Source organism: Accipiter gentilis, unplaced genomic scaffold (genome assembly GCF_929443795.1).
Source record: "Accipiter gentilis unplaced genomic scaffold, bAccGen1.1, whole genome shotgun sequence".
In the NCBI taxonomy this organism is placed as follows: domain Eukaryota; kingdom Metazoa; phylum Chordata; class Aves; order Accipitriformes; family Accipitridae; genus Astur; species Astur gentilis.
The window spans coordinates 50,973-57,497 of record NW_026061051.1 but is presented as its reverse complement, the minus strand read 5'-3'; the positions used below and the strand labels follow the sequence as shown (position 1 = coordinate 57,497).

General features: G+C 41.3%; 1 long non-coding RNA gene across 1 annotated transcript; it reads right to left on the bottom strand.

Annotated features, from left to right (window-relative positions):
• Positions 1–5,801: 5,801 nt before the first annotated feature.
• LOC126037346 (uncharacterized) lies at positions 5,802–6,306 on the bottom strand. Its single transcript, XR_007505635.1, has 3 exons — positions 6,194–6,306; positions 5,979–6,051; positions 5,802–5,893 (listed from the first exon to the last, which is right to left on the bottom strand). It is a non-coding gene; the product is annotated as an uncharacterized LOC126037346 (long non-coding RNA).
• Positions 6,307–6,525: the final 219 nt, after the last annotated feature.

The following is a 6,525-nucleotide window of genomic DNA, read 5'->3' as shown; positions in this document are numbered from 1 at the left end:
TAACCATACTTTTTGTTAGAAAGAACAAAATTACCTACATGGAAAACACTCCGGCTTCAAGTTACACACTAACCCAAGGAGATCTACATTCAAGACCAAATAATTCCTCCGGTATCCACTTCTCCTTTCTTCCGACATGTCTTCATGGATATTAAATTCATTTTTTCAAGGATTTCTTTAACCTGCCTCCCCCCACGTGCCCAAAGGAGATGACAGCTTTCTTCCTGAAGCCATTAGAGCCCTCCACGTGCTTATGAACAACACAGATTCAACCAAGAAATCCCAGACCTCATCCCAGACTCCCATTCCCATCGCGAGTCAATTAAAAAGCAGCTTCTTCACAGCTTTAAGGTTATGGTGCTAACCTTTCTCTCTCGGCTGGAGAGGTGTCCACTTTAGCAATCTTATGTGATGAAGAGGAATTTTCCGGTGTTCTGGAGCCCGTGTCTCCGGAACTGTCCAAACAGCTTCCATCTGAAGAAGTCCTTTTGCGCTGAAGCCCACCAGCATTTTGACTAGTACCTGGCATGCTTTGCTGAAACAACAACATCAAAATAATGAAGTCTTCAAGTAATTATTAAAGGAAAAAAAAAATATTGCCAGAAGAGCCCAATTTTTAATATACCTTCTTTCTTTTCGGTAAGGTTTCTGCAGGCAAAAAATGGTGGAGGTGCTTTCTCTTCACATGAGCTGCCTCAATCTTCATACCTTCCTTTAGCACATTGAGGTGGTTAGCCTGGCTGTAAACTAACAGGAAATTTAGTGTTGTAGCTCAGTGGGAATGTTTGCATTGGGTATTTGTCAAAGTTGTTGACATGATTTACATTTGCCACAACATTCAAACACAGTGCCACTGGATGTAACGTACAGGACAAGCATCGGTTCGGGTAACAGTGCAAGTCTGAGGAAGTCACCCCACCTGGCCTGAAACTCAGACAAGCGTTTTGATGCCTTTTTTCTGTGCTTGTCTCATATCCCAAAGCATGAGCTAAAAAGAAGGTCCGCTTTTACTGCATTTACTCATGTTGTCTGAGCAACACAACACACAGCTCATGCTGGTACCATGGAGAAATGTTTGTTTGCACTGATGAAGAGTTTAAAGGAGTCCACTGCTTAGAACTTTTTGTCCAAACACACTCGTCACTTCCGAAGAGTAACCCTATTTCCTTAGTTTGTCGTTACGATAGCAAGGCATAAGCCTCACAGCACACGTGCACTTCTGAAAGGCACAAGAGCAGTCAGCTTGGGAAGAAGTAAACAGACTTTGGAACCAAAGACCTGTACTTTCAAATGACTGCTCACCCCCAAGCCCCTTTATTTTAGCATTATCTAACAACGCTTGCGATATGACTTTATTTCTGCATCTATCAAAAGGAATAAAAGAAGATGAACACGGAGCTTGACGTGCAAGACTGCATGTCATTACAATGTGACCACTCACTGCCTTTCAAAGTTCTGGGATGGTATCGTACAGAAACTGTTATTTTGGAAACAATACTGTCAGCAGGCATTCACAACTTCTTTTAGAGCCTGATACAGTTAATTCCCACTTCCAAAGTTCAGTAACTGACAACTGCTTTTGACAAGTGTAGCTACACCCAGTAAACGGGCATCTCTCTCCTGGCTTCACATCTGACTGTCCACTTCAGGAATCGCAGTTCCTTTCTGATCATTCACTATGATCTGCAGAACTGTTATTTCACATATGGGATATGGTACATAGGGCTGTAGTACACACTTCTGTTTCAAGGTGGACTTACATTGCCAAAGTGTCAAAATAGTATGTTTCTAAGGCTAATCTTCTACGTGTCACGCTCTACAGAAATAGCTAATAGCTAATACCAGAAGGAAGCACAATTCACTTTGTGAAGCAACTTGCACTAGAATTAAAAATTGAAACCCTACGAGACTAGAGCAAAATAGAGGCTTACCTGTATCCTTGAATGACTGTATAACGCACGTTAAATCAACGTTAACACTTTCTGCATTCTCCGCTTTCCTAAACACGATTCCAAGAAACCACATTGACACATATCCACTCCTAAAAAGACAGAGTCACAAATCTATCATTTATGCACAGATGCCAGTTATTCGGGTGCTAGTATCTACTCTCAAGAAGGGATTAAGCAAAACAGTTTAGTTGTACGCAGCAGCTAAAGATTGGAGTCAGCCCATACTCAAGTTCTCCGAGAACTCCTCCCTCAAGTTCTCCCTTCTTTAAAAAGATCCTACATGCTCAGAACCTTGCCCGCCAGACCTCGTACCTACAAAACAGTAACTACGTAACTGAACATCTCTCACAGGTAAGCTGAGGTGAAGGAATATAAACGAGGTACAATACATGGGCCAAACTCTAGTTCAGAAAAGTAATGAAACTCACTGTTTACAAAGTTCTCGGCTGCCAGGGAAAGACTGTGGCTTTACATGTGCAATAGATATAAATTCATTCCTCTCCAAGTTTCCAACCAGCACACGAATTTTAGATTCCACAAGGCCAATCCTGATAAGAACAAGAGACATTTACTCGTTTTTGACTGTATCCAGCACAGTAGTTATCTGCCTTCTTATAATACAATGCTAATACCAAAAATGCTAACCAGTCAGTAAGTAAGTAGTAAGTTTCATTCAGCTCAGCAGATACTAGATATTTATATCACACACACTGGAGTTGGAGATGTTTTCAGGGACATTGGAGCTTCAAAGTTTCCAAAGACAGAGGCAGTAAGTAAGTTTAACTTGTACTCTTAACAGGTCAGACACAACACTTCAACATATAACCTATGATGAAAATGTCAACAAGAAGCAGATTCCCAGCACCTCTGGCTGCATTTTGAAGTGCAGCAAAGCTCCTTTTTACCCCAAAGATCAAGGAGAACAACCGTTTAGAAAAGGCTCAAGCACAACTCTTCCATTACACCTGAGTAAAGATGCTATTCTTCTTGCAGACTGATCTGTGAAAAGAGTTTACCCTCTTCCAGCCAAACTGAAAAATATCGTTCCTTTAATAAACAAACGATCCAGTCAACACAGTCTCATCAGAGACTTACCCAAGAAATGTATCATGACCACCAAGGCTATTCTTTTAAATGAAGTACTGGCATTTTACCCTTCTACCTAAAACACTGATACCCTTGAAAGCAGTCAGAACTCTGTACGTTCTTCACAAGTATCTTATGTTGATGAACAACAGAGATGTGCCATCTATTCCCAAATCCATTCAAGAGTTGGTGAACTAAACTTGTTCTTATAGCAAACGGAAGCAAGTTTGTCTTCTGCTTTTCATTTTCCCAGATGCAAAACTAAGCCCCGTTTGCTGCCATTTCTGTCACTGCAAAAACGTCAGCTTTTACTGCAGCCAGAACTTTCCTCATCTTTATTGTGAGATACAATAAGCCTTCTCCACTTAAAACATCTCACATTAAAAACTATTTGGCTCTAAGCCCTCTGCCCAGAACTCCTTGTTGTATACCTAACTGCGACTGACATCAAGCTGTAGCTGACACGATTTTTAAGTGAACACATTAACAAGTTCAGGTAAGAGGTACTACCTACTAGAGCTGTTTTTAAACAGGAAATAAGGTGTCTTTCAGAGGTAGCTCAAGAATTCAATCATTTGCCTTAGACCGCAAGCCGAACCCTGAAGTATAACCAAGGTGCCCTCAGAACAGGGGTCTGGTACACACAGCTATTTTCCTTGCTTACTTGAGCAAGGCAGGCAAAGCACTCGTTTCTTCAGAAAAAGAACACCACACACATTACAGTACCTTAATTCCTCACCGTTTCCCCTTATTTCAAGACTCACAGTTAGTCACCCCATTCACACAGGTTCAACAAGTTATTACTGGCATGTCTCCCTTGAGACAGTGACAAATACCACGTCAGCAGCAGTCATTTTCTCTAACCACAGTTGAAGTGGTTCTCACATTACCTTTCACAAAGTAGATCAGCACTCCTGCAATTTACCTATCCACTACCAAGCATGCCGAGATGATCATTTCCAGCACTAAACACAAGATGCCTGAGCACACTACTAGATTAAAACGTAGTAAACACTATTTATCACCATTCAGGTACTCTGTGCAGACGGTCAGGTTTCACCCCGATTAAACAGCCTTGTTTCACTTCACTGGAGAAAAGTAGGCTCTGGAACAGGCGGACTACATTACCAGAGCAACTTAGCATTGAGTGCAATCTAGTCCTAAATCAAATATTGCATCCAGTAAAAAAGCTATGAAACCAAGCCTTCTAAGGCTCTACAACAGTCGTCTTCAAAGTGTCGGAGGGGGATGTACCCCAGGGGGTGCACAAGACAATCCACTGGGTCCGGGAAGAAAAGATTAGAACTTCAGTAATGTGTACGTAACTTGTAAAGAAGTAGACATAGACCGCAACTATGTGTTCAAAAATTACTTTTTTTTTTTTTTGTTTTGCTCACAGGAGTGCACAAAAGTTTGGAGACCACTGCTCTATAAGTCAGTAAAAGATCAAGCTCTCCAGTGTCCACTACACATCTGATGACATCAAGTAATCCCCATTTACTTCAGTCTCTGCAACAAGGAACATCTTCCTAACTGAAGTAGCCTTGGGTAAGTAGTCTCCTTAGACTCCTAAGGAGTCTGCTTCTCCAGATGGCACAGAGCATACGCACGCTAACCCTCTTTGTTCCTTCTCATCATGACTTAGGTCTTTAGCTTAACTTCTTAAACAGCAAGATAACTTACGCTAACTGCCCTTCACAAGAAAGCTTTTAATTTTGCTGAGGAACTGTCTACTTACCTCCCTACTGTATTCCATGCCGAGCTGCACAGTCAAATACTTTAGTTTTGTGAACTGTATTAACCAAATGAAGCGCAACACTGAATTGAGCGTCAATGATGTATTGAACCCACACTCAAAGCAAGACTTACCACTCTAAGTGATGCTCTTTAGTAGAGGCACTAGCAGTCAGCACAATATAATGTCTAGAAGAAAAGAAAAAGTAACATTCTAGCTCAGGACTTGATATTCCTTCAAATGAAACCAAAACTGCCTTAAATGTATAGAAAATGACTTCCAGACAAGACACATTATATCCTGCAGGCAGCACAATATTAACTGAAGAAAAACTGATTACATCCTTCAGAATCGTGTTCTGCTGCATTCTAAGTATCAGAGCTGGTATTTTTGTTAATAAAAACAGTGTCAGTGGCAAAACACAAACAGTTTTTCTATCTTCCCTATACTTATCCTTACCAAAATTCCTATGACTACCTCCAGCTTCTGAAAAACAAACATATCAATGCCATCTTGTATTTCGACTGCAAGCTAAAAGTCACTATGCTAACCAGTACGGCAATCATTTCAAGTTCAGGTAACAGATTTCATACATACTTGTATTTCTGAAAAAAGTCCAGTGGTTCAAAGAGCTTTGACCAGTCTGATTTTCCTTGGAGAATCTCATTCGTAACTGCAAGACCTACAATTAAGGTTGAAAACCTTACTACCATTTTGTTTTTAAGACTAGCAGAGCGTGATAGAAACTGTACAAGAGAAAGGTTTTGAACAGTAATTGACAGATCAAAAAGCAGGAATTCCCTTGACACAATACACGCCTACTACAACAGTTCATTGTAAAACTGCTCCCTTGTTGCCTGCAACAGGTAGACTTCCCAGAGAACTCTTCTGCCTAAAAGGGCACAACACCGCACGGAATATAACCAAGTCAGGTAATGTGGTTTCATATTGCAAGAATGACACCTTTTAAGCAGTTAATAAGCATGGAAAGAACTTTACCATGTCTGAACTCCTCCACCATTACCGCTCGCGTTGATGTAGATACGTTGTATGTAGAGTTCTGCTGCGGATAGGCTGGGGTGATGATAGGCATTACGTGGTATCGGTCTGATGGGTTCACCTGTGATGTTAAAACAATTGTGCTCAGCACCAGCAGCTTAGCTTAGAAGAAAGGTTCAAGGCTTCCAAATTCCATGTCTACATACCCTGGGGTCCCATACTGCTAAGTTAAGATTGCTCTCTTCCTGTTGTTTCAGCAATACAGGTCTTGGCCACTCCCTAAACAAGAAAAGCCAGGCACTGACTCTGCCATGTAATTCAGGGTAGGACTGAATGGTGTTGGTCTAAATCTTATATAAAGAACCACCTCAGAAAGTGTTACTGCTTTACGCAAATCAAAATAGTCATCAATAGCTCTTACCATTCTGAAAAAAACCAAGAAGAACTTGTTCACCAGAGTAGAAGCCAAAGCGTTTGGATAGAGTTGACACGTTCTCGCTACTAGCACAGCACAGGAAACCCCACCAAGAAATCCCAGCACGTTGGAGTAAATGCCACGTCCTACAATGCAGACATTGTCGTTGCCCTGTAGTCTTCCCAAGCCCAAGTATAGTCCTTCAAATTTACAGCACCACCTTCACAATCTATAGAATACCTATCACCCTTCAGCCTCCAAGTCAGTTATTTTTGCAGTGCAACGAGGCCAAAACTGTTGGTCCTTACAGCGATGCGAAAAAGAATCGTTACCACACC